We start from the raw sequence: 21094 nt of genomic DNA, 5'->3' as shown, positions 1-21094 counted from the left end.
AATTTTAATATAATTTTGAAAACATTTTTTTAACACAAAAACAATTGAATTTATAAATAAGTTAAAATAGCGACCAATTACAAATAAGACTCAATGTCATAAATGCCAACTTAAAATTTTTATTTTTGACAATTATATTGCCAAAAATAAAATTTTATTTAAAAATTCATTTTTGTTTAGCAACAAATCCAGATTATCTACAAGAAGAGTTTCAATTGTTAAAAAATATTTTAAGTAAAAACTCTTATAATCCAGGTATGCTACATAGGATGCTTTTTTCTAATATTGTTAATATAAATAATTTAACACCATTTTTTGCTAAATTTTAAAACATTGTATCTAACAATCAAACATCTATTACCATTCACTACCTTTTATACCATCATTAACACCTAAATTAATACAAACACTAAAGGTTATTGACAATAAATATTCATATGAATATAAATATGAATAAATTCATCTTTATATTCCAAAACTAAATATCCTATAGACAAATTTGAAAAAACAAATGTAGTATACAGCATTAGTTGTACTCAGTGTGAAGCTGAGTATGTTGGTGAGACCGGAAGAAATCTTTCAAATCGCAATATTTCTTACAAAAGTGATTGCAGAATTAAAAAACCCTCTTGTGCTTTGGCAGAGCATGTAATCGATAAAGACCATATTATGGATTTTGATAACATTAAAATTTTATGTAGTGAAATAATAAATAGAAAAGGACTTTTTTGGAAATGGTTTGTATTAGCAAAAGTGATAATAATTTAAACAAAAGATCAGAAATTCAAAATCTAAGCAAAATTTATAATTATATTATTTCTTTATAATTTATATATGAAACTTATAATGTCTTTTTTCAGACATCTATCAATGGTAAATAAATCTTCTTCTTTTTTGTTACTAAACAAAAAATAATTTTTAAACAAAGTTTTATTTTTGGCAATATAATTGTCAAAAATAAAAATTTTAAGTTGGCATTTATGACATTGAGGCTTATTTGTAATTGGTCGCTATTTTAACTTATTTATAAATTCAATTGTTTTTGTGTTAAGAAAATGTTTTCAAAATTATACTAAAATTTCAGAGAAACATTTATTAGATAAGGACATTTTTGTGTTAATTCTTTTTGAAATGTATTAGCAGCAATTTTATTAACCAAACTAATTTTATTATGTGAGTTAACAAAAAATTTTTTCTTTCTAGTTCAATTTTGGAAGATATTTTGTCTTTTTTAGCAGCTCTTGATAATGATTGTAAACACAATTGAAAGCTCGAGATAATAAATAGTTAACCAATAGCCCCTTTTATTGACTCCAACCCATCCAAAACATTTATGTATATATATATATATATATATATATATATATATATATATATATATATATATATATATATATATATATATATATATATATATATATATATATATATATATATATATATATGTCAACATGTTATGTTATAAAGACAAATTAATAATGCGGTGCATACAAATAATTAATACAAAAACACACATGAAATACAATCGGTGTTAACAAAATACAAATACACAATACAGTAAATAAAACACACGAAATGCAAAATTTTCTTAATTGACATTTTTCAAAATAAAGTTCAAAATCATGTAATGTTTAGCTTTTAAAACAGCTGTGTTTATGTACATGGAATCTTGTTTAAATATACGGGTAGAATAAAAAAGTCTGTTAATATATTACAAATGTTTAGACACAGTTGATTTTTTCTGACCGATATTTTCAAGTTAAAGTTGATTTCATGTAATCGAATGAGCGATCTTACAATAAAGTCGTCTCAGGAACGCAACTCAGCATTATTGGCAATAGCATTTTAAAATTGTCTACTTTAAAATGTATATGTCTGAATTGTCAATATAAAATCAGATAAAATTAAATTATTAGAAAAATTTCTCACCAAGTAAAAAAAAACAAAATTTTAATTTATTAATGTTTGTATTTTGAGAACGATTTTCGAAATGGAGATTGAAACGTTAATAAACTTATTTTAACCTTTAGTTTTTATTTTAACTTCAATTGTAGCTTATTCCAATTAAAATAGTAATTATATTGTTGAATAGTAAAGCAAATTTAGGTTAGTTTAATGATTACAACAATGAATTTTGTCTATATGATAATGACGTAATTGTCTCTTTTTTAAAATTGATAGTATGATTTAAATTATACTTTTTATATTTATTACTTTCTATGACGATTACCCTATTTACGCTAACATAAAATGCTCGTATAGAGTTGACAAGCATACGCTTAGACTTTTTAAATTTATGATGTCATTTTTCACGCAAACATATTAAAAAAAATGAAATATCTCTGAAGTATCACTACATTGCAATTAGCGACCATTTTCGGAAATTAAAAATAATTTTAATACCTAGATATGTTACCATGTCGTAAATATGACAACTTTAAATTATACAGGGTGGCCAATTACTTAGTGAAAAGTTGTTTATTGAAATATTGACAGTATTGCTAGTCCTAAAAACCAAAATAACGAAGGGGACCACAAAAGATCAAGTGGGGGATGTTATAAAATGCAGAAGTCTGTTTAGGGCAAAAATAGTAGAAAAAATGTTTTGTAACGCGAATGGAAGTACTAGCACAATTTGGAGAAAATTAGCCAGCATTGTTAGAGATACTGCTAATGAAAATCAAGAAAAAATAAAGGAGAAGAGAAAATGATATAAATAGTGGCAGGAAAATAGTTCGGACATAGATCTTTAAAAGTATACGGTAATCAAAAGAGAAGCGAAAGTAACAGTAGCAGAAAGTTTAATCAGAAGCGTATACCAAATTATACGATCAACTTATATAGAATACCAGGTTGTGCGAAGTGAGGAAGTATGGATAGCTTTAGCTCTCTAACTGGCAAGCTACTTCAAATTATTCTATTTATTTATTTGAATTTATTTATGTGGATTATTTAACAGGGTTATTATGTTATTATGTGGATTATTTAACACAAACAACAGAGATGAATGGCAAGAATTAGGAGAGGCCTATATTCGGCAATGCGAATAGAGAAAAGGGCTTAAAAAGTCACAAAAATTTGAATTATTTGAAAATTGTATTGTATTGTATTTATTTGAGTTTTAATAGTGTTTTCAGAAATCTAGAAAAGTCATTTAAATGTAATTATAAATATTTGTTTGGTTTTCAGCTGTTTTGTCAAATGACCCTTGCCGGCTTAAGATAAAAATAACGTTTTATTGATTTGCATCTTTGATTGATTTGCAATTTTTATTAATAGAAACATGAAACACAAACAGAAAAGAATATGTGCACACTATTTCTCATAGTAATGATTGGAAAAACTGTTTTTGGCATTAGAATAACACAAATGAAGATCACATTTGCTACAACCGTCAAAGCAAATGTCTTCAATGGAATGTTATGGACATATATATTGCAATCTTGCACTCGTTTTCGGTGCAAATCAGCAAATTATTCATCGATTGAAATTAATTTTATTAGGTAAAATTCACTTTTTAACGCTATTATTCAAAAATAATACTATAAATATTTGTTTCAACTCGTCTGCTTCTCTTAAGGCACAACCGCTTTACTACTTTATCTGTTTGATATTCTGTCGTGTTGTTTCATAGTAATGTAAACAGGAAAATTGAATATGCCATTTACATATTTTGTCTGCAATTTATCGGCCTTCGGCTTCGATATTGATATGCTTTTTGATTGGTATTAAATATCTTTTTAGCAAATAGATTTTACAAATACCAGGACATAAAATATGTGTTAAATATTTGATTTCAACTATAATCTCTGTAAATAATTCGATAAAACAAAAAATAGTTAACAATAAATTTTAGTATTATTTGGCGTAATTTCTCAAATGTTCGCGAATGATGACTATATAATTCTTCCGTATTTTTTCATATTATTTCATTGGTGTCCTCAAATAAATCAACAATTTCACACGTATACCAGATGCGATCAGGCTATAGTAATTGGTCAAACACAACCAAGCTCAATATTATGCAAGTATATGCCTCTATAAGAAAACATTAAGACTAGTTTGGTTACAAATGACTTAGTGAATATCAGAATCAATGAAATGAATAATAGTATTCAAAAATTAAAAGAAGCTGAAAGGAAATATTTTCCTCGTGCCGAAAACAAAAACAAAAAATTAAGCCACAGCACAAAACATCTTCTCGAAGATAGAAGAAAACTTTAGGTTAGAAAGAATCTAAGACGATACAATACGATGGAAATAACTAGAGTAATAGAAGAAAACAAAAACTTAAAAGTACTCAGACAGATTATGTCCATTGGAAGAAAAACATCCGCAATTGACGAAATAAACCTGGGAAAATCATTGAAGATCGATATCAAATTATGAACACTATAGAGATTTTTATAGCCACATATACAAAGAACAGCAATATATCCGGAGTAGATCATAACCAAAGATAATTAATCGGGGTGAAATTTTGCCGGGTATAACACTCAATGAAGTTCGAAGGTCAGTGCAAGCAATAAGTTCTCAAAGGCAAATAGTGACAGATGCGTTGAAAGGGACTGGAAAAAGGTTATGGCAGGTCCTTGCCAAACTATTCACTAGATATCTTCGGGAAGCAGTAACAGCAACTCAGTGCATAACGCAGAAATTATCCTACTTAAAACATAAATATGTAAATAAGAAAAACGTACAAAATATAATAACCCACTAGCCTTAATATTTTTGAATTGTGGGAAGTCCTTTGACAGCATAAATTAATAAAAATGTGGAAAGCCTTGATAGATTACCGAATTGACTATCGGTATATAAATATAATTTAACATGTATACCAAAACGCAATAGCTAATGTTAGAGTGGGTGATCATCTGTATCACTATATCACCGAAACTGTTTTGAAATATATTATGTAAAAGGGCAAAACTGCAAAACTGTTTGTAGATGATATTGCGCTAATAGCTGATAGGTAAAATGAGACAAAAGAACTTTTAAATCAGCTATACCTTTGGTCGCTGGAAGAAGGGTTGAAAATAAATATATTTAAAATCTAGATGATGACAAATCTTGTAGTCAGTAAAGATGTATGCATAGGAACAAGATCCATAGACCAGATGATGGCCTAGAGCTACCTAGGTCATTAGATTCCTATAAGAAAAGATAACCACACTGTTGAGTTTCTCCGTCGTATAAAACTGACTTGGGTAGCCTTAGAAAAGTTACACCACATTTTCAAATCATCCGACAGACCAATATGTTAAAAAAAAAACCTTTAAAAAAAAGGAGAACAGTGAAAAAGATTCGTATGGCTCAAAGGGCGATGGAGCGTGCTATGTTGGGCATTTCATTGCGAGGCAAGATCCCAAAACGCCAGCTATGATGAAGATCAATACAGCATCGCCAATGGCTGATGCTGTAGAAAGAATAGAAAACACTCAAATGGAACTGGCCAGGTCACGTGGCTCGAATGACTTTTAACAGATAGACAAAGGGGGTACTGGACTAAGACTAAAAAGATGATGCCTACGAAGCTGAGATCGGCCACCAACAGGTTGGACTAACGATCTAAAACTTCACCATAGAAATTTAATACTAGAGGCACAAGATCGAAACAGATGAAAAATTATGAGGGAGATCTATGTCCAGTAGTGTACAAGCGAATATTCAATGAATGATGAATGCCCCTGCAGCCAATAAGCCTGATGAAAATATCGATTTCCAGAAAAATATTTACTTAGTCCTCCAAGCAATGAAATCAAGTAATGTTACAATTACTTTCTGTAACTTACAATTGAACAATACGATAAATAAAATAAGTATATAACCGCAGCAGATTTAAATCTATTCTTTCCAAAACCAAACCCAAAGAAAATATCAAAGAACTGCATTTATAAAATACCATGCGAATACAAACTTTTTTAAAATATTAAGTTTTTTATGGGATTTAGCCACAATTATTGGTTATGGTTGTTATAAAAATCACATTTTTGATTAACTAATATTTGACGTTTTGATTTCCATTCCGGAAATCGTTCTCAAAAAAGGTTTTTTTGTACAAATTATTTAGAAATGTGTATAACCAACATCGAGCTAGAATCTATGGAGAAGCTATGATCATATTAACGTGTATATTAAAAACGTCGTCAAAAGGTGTGGTTAACGATCACACAAATATGGCGGTGGGATCAGGGCCGGATACAATTACTGTATAATTATGAATAGTTATTCAGAAAATTTAAACATAATCTGAAAAAGTGCAATAATTTTTTAATAAACTATGATTTATTCAATCAAAATTAAAAGGGATGCCATTAGATAGCTACTAAAAAATCAAATGATGTACACTAAATTTACTCACTGCGCGAGTATAAGAAATGGTAGGAACTCATTGATTAAAACATAGTAACATACGGTGCACATTTATTAAAAGTATAGCGTAATAACTGCCACTGTTGGGCGGTGGGGAGAAGTGTGCCTAATGGGAGATGGAAAATGCTCTGATCATTGGCAACACGCTTACACAAATAAGGGATTCAGTCTGGTAGAGGTGTCTTGGTCGGGGTTCGACAGAGCTACAATACAAGAGATTAGCGAGTGGGTTAAATACACGTAAGAGAAGAAACTTTAGGGCAACACCCTATTTTTGAAGGAATAGCGAAACCTAGTAAATACGAGAATGGATAGAAAATTAGATAAGAGTAATAACGGAAAGATATAAAGAGGCGAGAACAGAAAGAAAATAAGATAAAAACAATACAAGAAAGATACAGATGGTTACTATATGGAAAGAAAAAGAGTAGGGAAGAGTAAATAATTATTATATTCCGCAGTAAACACTAAAAATACGACATATATACATACTATATAAAGATAAATAAATACAATTAAAACAAGTTGTACCTGAAAGAGATAATAATATAAATAATATTTTAAGGGCTAAAATGATAAAATGATTATACGGTATGAAATAAAAAATACGTTCGTTTTACAACTTATGTATTTGATAATTTTAAATTAACGGAACGCTGTGTAAAATTCGTTACATACTAGACCAAATATTAATTAAATTAACAAAGTTAGAAAAGTTATTATTAAAAACAAACAACAGTGCCATTTGCCAAATATTATAATCGAAATACTGTGTAGAAATAAAAAATTATGTTGCAGTATTTAATATTGAAATTTTTTAGATATTAAGATTTAAGAGATTTGAGTACTGTCAAGAATAGCACGAAAAAAATATCGCAGAATTTGATTCTGTTATGGTTTAATTAAAAATTATTTTAAACTTTACCTGAAACTCCCTGTAAAATGACAATCATATACAACTACTAATAAATAAGACAAAAATACATATATACTTATACAGTAAATATTATTAACAATAATTCTTTGTCTTTTTATCACCGTACCTGTATTACCATATTCCTTAGTCAAAGGGAAAAATTTGCTATTATAAGATGAAAAATCACTAAACTAGCGTCGGTAGTATCTCTGATCATAAAACTTTTGGCTTTTGGTTGATTTGAGATGAAACTTAAAAATACAATATTATATGCATCACTATTCATTAATAACAAATTTATATTTTCAATAAAAAATATGATTAATGGACTCAAAAGTTTTACAAAAAGCTTAGAAATTGTGAAAACATCCACTTCCAATAAAATTCTATTTTATTGGAAGTGGATGTTTTAATTGCTATTTTGCAAACTTTTAAAAATATTCAATATTGACTGAAAAAATAATCGAGAAACTGATCTACGTTACTTATGACTTTTATGAATATTGTTAATTTATTTTTGAAGTACGGGCCATTACTTTGTTTACATATTTATATACTCACCTATAAATCATTATTCCTGAAATTTTTTTATCAACATTGCTTCTGCTACTGCAACTACGTTGAGAACAGGAAACCAATATTATGCACTATCACAATATAATATTACAGTTACTATAAAAGTATTAAAACTAAAAAATATTTTAAAAACAACAAACTTAAACAATCATACACGATCTTACACAACGATCATAAGAATATGACCGAAGTGAGGTTGTTTTTAGTCACGTGATGGAGCCCTCTCCATATATTCTAACTCTATTGCCCGTATTTATAGTCGGTACTCAAGCTCGTGCTTGAGCATGTGCTCCGCCAAGTCGAACTTACGTCAAAGTCATGTTCAAATATTTGTTGTGTTCTATAAACGATACTTCGGGTATTCTCGTACAAGATTGATCTCAAGAACGAAAATTAGGGATTTTAAGTAAATTTGATTGATGACATCCAATAAAAAGAAGATTCTGTCAATTATTATCATTGTCACTAAACTTTATTTAAATATTTTTAGCGCCAAATTTAACTTTATTGAAGTAGAGGCATGTTGTGTATTAAAAAAAAATAATTTTTAATAAATGATTTTAAGGTATGCAATATAATATAAAAAATATGCATTCGAGGGAATAAATTTTAATTATGGAGATTTTTAGATGAGCGGAAATTGTACTAAATATGCAGTGTATTCGACAAAAGGAAAGGTATTTTTAATCCAGCTGGTAAAGGAAAATAATACTGTAGAAAATAAAAGGGCAGACGGTGCTTCCTTAATGAAAAAAGAAGGGTTGGGAGTACAATACAGCATATTATATAAATACCAGCCTGAGATAGATATATTAAGGACTTCAGAACAGCTACGAAAATTGTAAAACAAATTAAAACAAAGGTAAAATACTTTTATTTATTTAAGCAAAGTTTTTATCATAGAAAATGCAGAGAAACAACAGCATACTGAGTACAGAAGATGGCCCTTTGAAAAAGCCAAAGCCTGATGTAGTGCTGGAGTTTGAGAATGTTGCTGTTCCCGACATATATGTAAGCATCGACTGTCCTTGGGACAGCACAGAAGTATGGTATTGGACGAGGTAAATTTACTATATATTCATACGTAGGACAAAAGGAGGCCTACCAGGTAGAAGGACATGTAAATTTAATTACTGAAACATCAGAAGTATCTGACTCCCTCCATTGCTTTTCCAGTTCAAAATAAAGAGTTGTTATGTATGATAATTTTGAGAAATCTGTACATTTAATAATACATGTAATTTCAAGTAATACTTCTAATATGACACCTGTTGTTCCTATAGAATATGTCAATGTACTTCAAATGGTAAGTAATCTTAAATGTACATATGGCAATGTGTAACAATAATAACAAACACTACGACTAATTGAGTAGTGGCTATTATAATTGCAAATAAAAAACATTTCCAAAAAAAGGTTTGAATTATTCCAAAAGTTAATAGTAATCTATAGTTATGGATTTTTAAAACAATCATTAATATATAACTATTCTTATTTTGTACTTAATGTATGTGTAATATTCAAAACTGTTAAAAATTTTAAATGTAAATACTAGTTGTGGATTTTTTTTTTGATTTTGGTTTTAGTGTATACTATGGTGGTTGTAAAGCGATTATTATATTATTTTATATTTAAGAAGCCTGATATTATTCCATTTTTTAGTTTTATAAATTGTTACTTTCAAATTTACTTATCGTGAAGATTTATAAATATATTTTTAAATAAAGAATATTAATATTTTAAATGTGTAATTAATTTTATGTTTGATAAGGAAAGGTTTTATGAAAGGAATAAATACTTATTTAAAAGAAGGGAGATAACTTGAACTCAATAAAGATGTACTTACTTAAGTTGTCTGAGTATAGTATAATCCTCCTTTATTTTAAATTGAAATATAAAAAATACATTTTGACAAATAAAATGAAAAAGAATTACATTTAACATAATATAAGTATTCAATAATATATTCAATTTTTCATGCATAACATTGTTGAATAAAATGTCTCCTAAAATTTAAACCTTGTTCCACATCATTAAATTTCTATTTATTAGCACATCAGTATTTTCTAGAAAATTATCATTATTTTCTTGTACACATATATTACAGAGTACTGCTGTAGTTATTATTGCAAGATATGTATTTAATTTGATTTGTAGGCCTCATTGCAGACAGGGAAACCATATTTTCCAGGTTGTAAATAGCCTTTTGGCAACATTTCTTACATGTGCACTATTATATCTATTTTGTTGATCATTACCTAAAAAGTCTATCAAATAACCTATTTTTTTGTTTAGCCCATTATCAATAAAAACCTTGCTTTAATACTAAAATAAGTAGATATAGGATTTTTCACCTAAGAAGACCGCTTTGCCATTAAATGCTGGTAACTTTATTACTAGCGGACCAGATAAGTGGCGATATATTTTACACTACCTTTATGAATAACATTTTACTGCTCTGTTGTTTCAATCAGCACTGCTCAACAAGTTATCGTTTATTGGTTTATAATTTTATTGCAATGTTAATTTTTTTAATTTCTTCTGACGTATCGTATAATGTAGGTTTACCCAATAATTAAGGTTATGCATTTACAAGAACATATTATTTGAAAAATAAGGAGTAAATACCATGTGTCATAATAATTGTAATCTCAGGAAAAAAGACAGTTAAGATTTTATACACACTTAAAAAATTTGTTAGTATTTTAGTGTCTGGGCTGCATGCATATTCACTATTCATAATTCTGGAATTTCTCCTCTTTCCATTCTAACCCTTAATCAACTTTGATCAAATATTAAGCTGCCATGACTTAATCCACGTTACAAAAGACAGAGAAACTTTTAAAAATATGGTCGCCAACCTCCGTTAATGGGGACGGCATAAGAAGAAGAAGATGACTTAATCCTGGATGTTGAACAACAATGTCCATAATCTCAAAAAGTAAAAAAAATGTATTGTATTAGAAGCGAATTGGAAAAAATATAAATATAAACAAACAAGTTAGGTAAGGATCCTGTACTCAAGGCAGGTCGATTCGATGCTTGAGCACGAGCTGTCATTTTTGTGTACTCAAGCTCGATTTCGTGCTTGAGATCCGTTTATAAAACACAAAAACGACTCAAGGTCGACCTCAAGCATCGACCGATGCTTGAGTACCGACTATAAGTATGGGCCTATAATAACCAAAGATTTTGTTATTGGTTATGTCATTTCAAAATTGACATGTCTGACCTAGATCTTGGAGGCCAATAGTTCCTAGGGGCTAAAACACATTTTAAGGGTGATGTTATTACCCTAGGAATATCATATTCTAACGGCTTTTGTGTGTTTCATGTCATATGTTTGTGTAAAAATTATCGTAGTTGTGGTTGTGTAACGAAAATTGAGTAATTGATTTACTTATGTGTATTGTGTGTTGCATATGTGTTGTGTGTTAGATTGTAGATGGTGTGTTTGACGTTCTATTACTCAGATATTGTTGGTATATTCTTGTTGTTGACTTCTTCTTTTAGAATTGGCAATGAACCTTTATAAAATTGTTTTTAGGAATCTGTTTATCTTTGGATAGACGTTTTCTTCTATTTGTTTCTTATTTTAAACACTATAATTATATATAACGAGTTTATTACAGCTGCCGCCGTTTCTCGCAACCTAGCTTCCAACGCATGCGATCGTTCCAGTCATCTACTTGTAGACCCCTATCTTCCATTGCACCTTTTACTTCTTGTCTCCACGATCTTCTTGGTCTTCCCTTTTTCCTGCGGTTGGTGGGGATCCACTGTAAAATTCTCTTTGGCCATCGTTGATCATTCATCCTTTCTACATGGCCATACCATTTCAGCCTTTTGCATTCTATAGTTTCCAGGACGTCAATGTCTATGCCCATACGCTCTCTGATTTCAGTATTCCTTACTCTATCTCTTCTAGTGAGTTGGAAACATTTGGATGCGTCATTTTTATTTATTACCCAAAGCTCTGAACCATATGTAGCAATGCTTTCTATGATACTTTTGTATATCCTAATTTTTGTGTTTCGGGTGATGTGGTTATTTCAAAGTATACTATTCAGTTAACGTATTGCTGAATTTCCTTCACCAATTCTAGTAGCTATTTCTTTTGTATTCCGACCATTGTTTGTAATGTTTACACCGAGATATTTATAGCTATCAGTATTTTGAATTTGTTTGCTTCCTAGTTCTAAGTGCTATCCTTCACCTCCCACTACTACGTACTCTGTTTTTGATGGATTAATTGATAAGCCCCACTTAGTATATTCTTCATCTATTTTTCGTAACATGTAGTGGATATCATCTTGATCTTCTGCAAGTATTACTTGGCCATCAGCAAAATGCAAGCTGTACAGTGTATGGTCTCCAATTTTAACACCCATAGGTTCACATTTTCTTTTCCAAATATCCAAAACCTCCTCCAAATAAATCTCAAAGAGTGTAGGTGCAATGCAGCAGCCTTGGCGACACTTCTTTGGTCACTTTTATCTTTTTTGTCACTTTTTGTCCAATCTTTATTACACTCGTCATATTATCGTACAACTCCCTTACAGCATTAATGTAAATCGGTGGAATATTCTTGTCTTCTAGCACCTGCCATAGATTGGCTAATGTGACAATGCCATACGCTTTTTGAAGATTAATAAATACCATGTGTGTCTCCATCTTATGTTCCAAACGCTTTTCTATTGTTTGTTTTAGGCAGAACACATTGTCTATACAAGAACGACCAGTACGAAAGCCACTCTGATCTTCAGCGTCTTCCCAGCAATCTTTAATTCGGCTTTTAATTATCTTCCCGTAGACTCTACAGATTGAGTTAGTTACACTAAGCCCTCGGTAGTTCTTACAATCTTTTCTGTCGCCTTTATTTTTGTATAGATTGCTGATATATGCAGTTTTCCATTCTGGGGGTAGCTCTTCTAGCTATTTTAAACACTACCAGTCTCAAAAAATTTGCTTACAACTGACTAATAATAAAATATAATTTATTTGATATATTTATATATTATTTATAATAAATAATAAAACAATACCTGTGTATTGGACGGTCCTGATAGCGTTCAATAAATATTCTTACCGACCAACGGTAATTCGGGTGAGCTTCACCATAAATTGTCAGCATTTCGCATTTTTCTTGTAAATTACGAGGTTGTACCAATTTTAAAATTCACATTAAACAAATTTCTTTTATAATAGCAACAAAACTAAAGTAATCAATAGTATGTATTTATGATAGCTCTTAAAAAACAATTTAGCTGCTATGCAACGACAGAAGTAACTTACCTTATTTGCAAGTTTTTTGACCAGATCTAGAGGTACGTAGGTACATTGAAACTCTTTCTCGCATAATTTAGATTCTGTACATTTTCGGACCAAAGTAGTATACATTTTTGAAATCAGTATTTTAAAACATTTTAAATAAGGTGTTAGATGATGTACTTTCCTATTTAAAAAAATCAAAGTAATGACTGTAAGCTGAAGAGGGATCGCGTAAAGTTCAAAACATTGATGCTATAATATACTATGATTATTTTAAAAATCGACCTGTCCGAGCGTTTTGTTTACGTGCTAAAAATAAATAAGTTATTGGGAGGTAACACTTTTATCAGCGCATGGTATAATTTAAATACATCAGTGCTAGTCAAAAGTTCGTTCCCCTACTCGTATCTTTTGAACGGTTATTATCATATTAGTAAAATTTGGAGTAAGGTAATAAACAGACGTAGGCTTCTCAACTAGTCATAACAGGTGACATAATGATGTGCAGGAGCACCATCTCGTTGAAACATTATTTGTAAGTTACCGAATTGATCTGGATTATTCTCCAGAATTTCAAGTATTACCGCTTTAATTGCATTTTGTAAAATTTTCAAATACACTTTACCGGTTGAGTTAGTATTGGGAAAAACAGGCCAAACTATGTGGTTTCCCAAAATACCTGCCCAAACATTTATTTTTTTTTTTTAAATTGAGTATGCGTTTCACGAAAGACGTGAGGATTTGTGTCACTCCAATACCTCACATTGTGGGTGTTAACATTTCCATTGAGAGAAAACAACTTGACTAAGCTTAAATTGACTAACCTAAGCAGAAACAGAAACTAAATATTCAGGTATAAACGCGTTTGCAAACTAAAAATAACTAGAAAATTAACTAAACTATAGCAATTTTCATATAGAAATGCTTGCACGTCACAATTTATATAAAGTGACGTCACTTAGATTTAAAATTTTCAGAACATCAACCTTAGAGTTCAAATTTTCCTAACACAGCTAATAATACGAAACCCATACGGAACTGCTCGATCTTTTATAGGCGTTAACATGGTGTAATAATCAGAAAAATGTAATCATCATTATATTGGAAATTTTAGAATTATATTGATTAAATAACCAAAAACATTTGCTATTATTAATAATATAAATTTTATGAAATAACTCTTTAAGTCTAATATTCCACAAAATAATAATTTTAATTAAATAGATTAGACAATTGTACGCAATTGATACAGGAATACTTCAAATTTTATTAACAGTTCAGCGTGTGGCAAAAGTTTTTAAAGTGTTGCCGCTTTGTTAGAGTAAGAATTTTGTTTATGTTTTGATTTCATACACAATTTGATCATAATATAATACATATTAAAAATTGTATTTATTAATACATATTAAATTTAGATTAATAGCTTTAAAAACTAATTATTGTTCTGTATTGTAATTGTGCTATGCCAAAACAAAGTCTGTAGAAAGCTGATAAGCTTTCATATAAGATAGATTATTTTGAACAAGAAATAATGGCGGGACGTTTTTACTATTAAAGCCCTAAAAGAGGTAAGTTTAAAATTTAGAATATATAATTTTGTATTAAAATGTTTTCTTATGTATTTTAGTGTGTTGCAGTAGTCTTCAAACTAAAGTATTTACTGTTAATATAATAGTTTGACAAATAGCTGACATTTTAAAAATTCCTCACTTACTAACTATTCTGATGTTTTGGCAACGCTGTGGGGTTCTGACGTCGTAAATCTTGAATGACGTGCAAACATTGTTATATGAAAAATGCTATAATCAAAAACAGAAACTAATTACAGTCCATCTAATTTACTTACCGTTGCACGTCATTATTACTCACAGAGATCGAAATTGACATAGTTGCCAAAGTATAAAAAAATCCTAAATCCATTTTAAATCAAATAGTTTACATAATTATTGCAAAAGTGGATTATACAACAAAACAAATTAATATTTAATGTAACTAAATAGAAACAAAACAAGAGTTAAAAAATAATCTTGTTAAAAACAATTTGAGCCGCTTGTATGCGTCGTATAAAGATGTAAAATTGAATACATAGATATTTATTTTATTTTATGTAAAATGTAAAATAAAAAGTTTTAACACCGCAACTGTCAAAAAGTGTTACCAATTTATACCAAAATATCACCTTCGTTCGATTATAGTTACAGTGTGTTCCGAACAAATGTTCTTCATAAAAACGCTTTATAGTGCATTTATACAAATTAAATGAAACATATTATGGTGTATTTCTTGAAGTTAACATTAATAGAAATCTTTAAATATTATTTCTAATTTTAATAAATAATTAATAAAATTTATTTCACGTATATAATAAAATATGTCTAGTGGCTGTAATGCCAGTGTACTCGGCAAAGTGATTCTAAAAAAGAACACACCTACCGCCTAAATATTTCGTGTTGGTATCATGTGACCTCACGGGCTATGACGCGGATGACGTGCAACGGTAAGTAAATTCTTCTTCTTCAAGTGCCGTCTACATCAATGGAGGTTAGCGGTTATGGTGGCAAACGTAAGTAAATTAGATGAAGTATATTGAGCTTCAACGCTTTTGAAAAATAAAAACAACTAGAGAATTGACAAACGTCAACTTTTTTGACAAATAACCAAAGGCGGATGTTCGAATTTTTATTAATTAAATGCCAAACTAGAATTTTAGTATTTATTTAATTTATTTGTCAAAATCATCTTAAATCCAAACAAAATTAGTATGATTGAATAGGTATATTAAAATAATTGTAGTTTCGCATTTAATTAATAAATACTATAACATTGGCATCTGGTTAATTATCAAAAAAGTTGACGTTGATATATATATAATTAATTGTCACTTTTAATTTACAGACACAATAAAATGTTTATTTTTTTAAATACTAATAAACGTATACTAAACTGAATAGGTTCTCATAAAATGGCTATCGTTTAATAATGCAAGGCATTCGTGTTAGAGCACTAACCCCCAGAAACTAGTCTCTGAAATTTTGATACATTAAACGGTTCAAAATTAATGTTACAAGGTCTCAAGGTGTATTCTCAAATTTCAAACTGAACACATCACTCCTTACTATTGAATAATATAGATCGTTATATATATATATATATATATATATATATATGAATTAAGGATCACTCAGAAGAGTGGTGGGTTTTTTTCGGTCAAAAGGTGGAGAAAAAAGACAAAGTTGATGGCTACTTTTCAGTTCATCTATTTATTGAAGACATTTCGCTTCAGAAAGCATCATCAGTTCATCTAAAAAGAACAATATAAAAAAACCACACAAGCATGGAAAAGTTGTTACATGTGTTACCTTAAAAAGATATGTAGCAGTCAGTGATATTAAAGTTGTAAAGACACCTAAGTAAATGGACATTATACGATTATGATGTATAAACAATAAATTGAACTAAATAGTTTAACAATTTGTTCAAACTAAGCACAGCAAAAAGAACATGTGGTTTTGTTTTTTTATATAAAAATGTATAAGTAAAAAAAACATTAAAAAAGAGAGTGAAGAACTAAGAAAATCATAGAAGCACTTCCAACAATACAGCAATAGTTATGATTTAATTTTAACTTTAGGTAGCATTATTATATTGATTAATATTGAAATTGAAGAATTTAATGTATAATGAAATTACCACTCCTGGCTTCTTGAATGCTGCCGGTAAAATGGTGTTTTATTAAGACAAACACGCCACCAACGTAAAAGACAGTACAAACCTTGAGGTCATTAATTATGACAGAACGGCAAGGTGAATATAATAATAGAGCGGTTTATTTCAGGTTTCATTATTTCAGTTACATCAAAAATTTTAATATCTGAATTTTTTTTTCGACTTTTTTACATCAACTGGTGTAACACAAGTTTAAAATTAAAGGGTTTACCAATCCTGATTCATAGTCCGGAATTTGGCAGTAGTTTGCTATTTTTAAATGTGCAACAAATACATGATTAATGCAACTGTGGAATTGAGCATTTTAAACTACATTTTTGTAGCGCTTTCATTTCATTGTCGAAAGTTTCGTTATTTACTGTCCGGCGGTTAACGGAAAACCCCAAATCAACGGTATTGGTTGGACTGTTTATTGGAGTTATGTCAATGAGAAAATTGTGTTTTTTGGGGAAAAACATAATACTGAATTATAATGTCCGATGCAAAAGTGAAACAATGCAACCAATGTATACAGGAAAGAAAATGATATTTTTTACTACAAACATTTAATTTGGTAACCTTATTTTTATGCTGAATCAACATGCTTTAAATTAGCAAAATATTCGTGTAGGTTTATGAATAGAAATATTAGAAAAAGTGTTTACAGCAGAGAAAATCTAGTTATAAAAAAAAAATCTGTTTCCAGGTTTCCAAATTTTCCAGGTTTTTGCAACAGTTGTCAATCAATGGAATCAAAAATATGTAAAATAGAACAAAAAAGGTATTTTGTAATTCAAAACTTAATTCAAAATGTTGGCCACTGAAACTGCAAGTTTCTGCAGTGATCTCTGAAAATTTATTTTTTTTATCAACTCAGTTTAGTTTACTTGTAATTTGTAGCTAAATTATTATAAAAAAATTGTATATTTATAAGCATTATAAGCCAAGTGCTGATCATTATGCACTATCATATAACAATGAAAACCACTATAACCGACCCACCAAACATCCCTCTCTACCAAAAGCGGTAACTGGAATCAGCCGAGTACGTGACATCAATTACATCCTCCAGACTATACTCGAGAAGAAAATATAGATACTAACATACAATCTTTTCTTGGCAATATTATTAAATCTGCTAATGCATCCATGAAAAAGCACCAAATTATGTAAAAGAAAACCGATGCTATGGTGGAACCAAGAAACAGCTGCTAGGTACTATGAAAGCTAGCAAGAACGCATTTAATGTTCTAAAAAAATACAAATGAAAATCTTCATTTTAAAAGTTTAAGAGCTAAAACTAAATACCTTATTAAAAAAGTAAAAAATAACTGTTTTGTCTATAAATTCATCAAATTTGATACCAGTTATATGGAATAAGGTACGCACACTAAAAGGAAAACATAAAGTACCTCAAATGAGTGTCTTGCTTAATAGTAATAATTTAATAAAATCCAAACAAGAAATTAGTAGTACTGGCAAAAGTATATAAAACAAATTCTAGTAGTGCAAATTTTAACCCTTAATTTTTTAATTTAAATGTGGGAATTAAAAAGAAAATATCCTAATAATAGACAATAATGATTAATTAAATTTGCTTATTGCATTTTAAGAGTTTGAAGAACTTTTAGAAAAATCAAAAAATACTTCTGCAGATCCTGATGATATTCTATACTCTCACTCTCAGATAAACTAATACTTCTAAACATCACATTTTCATTAGAAAAACTTTTCCAAGAATCTGGTGTCAATCTATAATCATTCCTATTTTAAAACCATATAAGACAAAAACTGACCCCTCGTCTTTTTTTTTATTACAAATAGTATTTGTAAATTACTTAAAAAATCTTTGTTTATAAATATTAGATTAGCTTAACATAAACCTACCTTAGTACGAATGTCAATGAAAATTGGGACCATTCCCTAGAAATAAAATGTAGGATAGAGAATGCAAGATCTGCATTTAAAAAATGGCTAAGCTATACAAACATCATGATTCATCAGTGCCTATAAAAATTAGGTTACTACGATGTTACATCTTTCCTATAGTGTTGTAACGAGTTGAGTCGTGGACTCTCACAGGCGCTACCAGCAAGAAAATTGAGGCTTTCGAAATGTGACTTTCTGGTTGCTAGAACCTAGCTAGCTTTTTAGAACAGCAGTTTGCAAAATACAGATTACCATGATATTGATAACATCCGAAACATATAGGCACTACAAGAAAAAGAAAAAGAAGATTAGCTTGGTTTCTAGAGAAGAACCAACTACTGACCTGCATCCAAAATATATTTAGAAAAAAAGAGATCGACATATAACAATCTAAATTCTTCTTCTTCTTCCATAAATAATATATATATTAATCTTTTAGGAACAATCCACAAGTAATTTCCATATTTTTCGATATAAATAAAGCCTTTGATACTGCATGGCGACATGCAGTCTAAAAATAAAGAATAGCTAAGGCATACAAGGAAACTTTCTAGTCTTTGTACAAAATTTCGTAAGTAATAGGAAATTTCACGTCCGTATTAATGGCATCAAGCGGAATTCCATAAGCCTTTACTTTAAGCCCTACAGTTTTCTTATTAGCTAATAATAATATTGCACAAGAAATAGAGTAACCATAAAAAGCAAATTTATGTGCTGACGATCTAATAGTTTATACTAGAAGTTGTAATATATCTTTTAACTGATTTCTTTACAATCTGTAAAAAAATGGTCCCAAAAAGTGGTTTTGCTTTCTCCAGTAAAAAGACCTATTTTATTATCTTTATTAAAAAAGCCAATATCAAACTTACTCTAATTCTAGATGGTATTAACTTAAAACAAGTAGATTTAGTTCTAGGATTGATATTTGACAATCACTTAAAATGGCAGATCATATTATAAAAATAGCCTTGTCAGCCAAACATAAATTTTCTTAAAATACTTCCTAACAAAAATTGGGGTGCTGATGCAACTACTCTGTTATATTTACATGTTAGTTATCCATAGTAAATTACATTTCGGCGCAATCTGCTACCCAACTGCTAGTACAAAAGTTCCTAAGGTCTAAGACTTAACCAAAGCATATCTTTGAGACTCGTGTTGGGTACCTTTCATACTAGTCCAGTGGCAAGTCTTAAAGCTGCACTAAACAAACCACTTTTATTTATAGTAAGACAATATATCACACTAAGATACGCTGCTAAACTGTATAGCAATAATAACAATCCTAAGTACTTACTCCTCATCATCATCGTTATCATCATAACGGTTCAATCCTGTCAGATTATGGCAATGCTAGAGGTATATCAATCCTCTTTAGTTTATTTCTTATAATTCACTATGTGTGTTTGTATTGTTGGTTATTTGTTTTCACTCTTTTCTATTTCTACACTTTGTCTTTCAATCTGTTACGTTCATTGTACTTATGTTCTCTTCTATCTATTCCCACTATCTCTTTCTGGATCTTCCTCTATTTCTTGGCCCCAATGCTATCCGTCTTGTAATTATTTTAATCATTTTTGTTGGTGTTTTCAGTATGGGTGTCCCACCCATTCTGGTCGCCTTGCTTTCATATGTTTTACTATAGTTTCGCCTCCCATTTCTTATTCTATCTCATATCTTTTTCTTCTTCATTATTTATCTTTTGTCCAAGAATTTATTCCTTAAAATCGTTTTTGTCCTTTTTTGTTAATGCCTGTTTTGTCTGATCAACATTGTGTATAATCTGATTTTTGTCTTTCTGCTAAAATTTTTGGATTTAAGGAGATATTTGTTTCTTCCAAAAGCCTGGTAATCCCTTATAAACGCTCTTCTTTATTCTGTCGACTCCCTCATGTCTTATTGCCACTCCTAGATAGTTGAAATTGGTTACTTCTTCCAGTTGGTGATTTCCTGTTATTAGGGGAGCTCTCCCCCTCCCTATCTAATCTCATATAATATTTAGTTTTGTCTTCATTGACCACTAGCCCCATTTTTCGTGCTTCTCTATCCATTCTGTTTATGGCTCTTAATAGGTCTTCTCTTTTTTCTGCTACTAGTGTTAGGTCATCTGCATATGCAATTATTTGAATTTCATTCAGTATTATATTCTTTTCATTCAATTTTGCTTCTGTCATAACGTATTCTAAAATGAGATTAAAGAGTGTGGGAGATATTGGCTCGCCCTCTTTCACCTTACAAGTAATATCGAATGCTTCTGACGTTACTTCTTAAAATGTTATACTTGCTTTGGAGTTCCTTAAACATATTTCTTGTAGATCTAATAAT

The 21094-nt window shown here is 29.6% G+C and overlaps 1 protein-coding gene across 7 annotated transcripts in view; it reads left to right on the top strand.

Annotated features, from left to right (window-relative positions):
* The window catches only part of Mp (collagen XV/XVIII-type protein multiplexin), a 1493071-nt gene that overhangs the window by 1143162 nt on the left and 328815 nt on the right, over positions 1-21094 (top strand). The window lies entirely within an intron of this gene.

Source organism: Diabrotica undecimpunctata, chromosome 7 (genome assembly GCF_040954645.1).
Source record: "Diabrotica undecimpunctata isolate CICGRU chromosome 7, icDiaUnde3, whole genome shotgun sequence".
Taxonomy (NCBI): Eukaryota; Metazoa; Arthropoda; class Insecta; order Coleoptera; family Chrysomelidae; genus Diabrotica; species Diabrotica undecimpunctata.
This window is presented reverse-complemented; position numbering and strand designations above follow the sequence as displayed.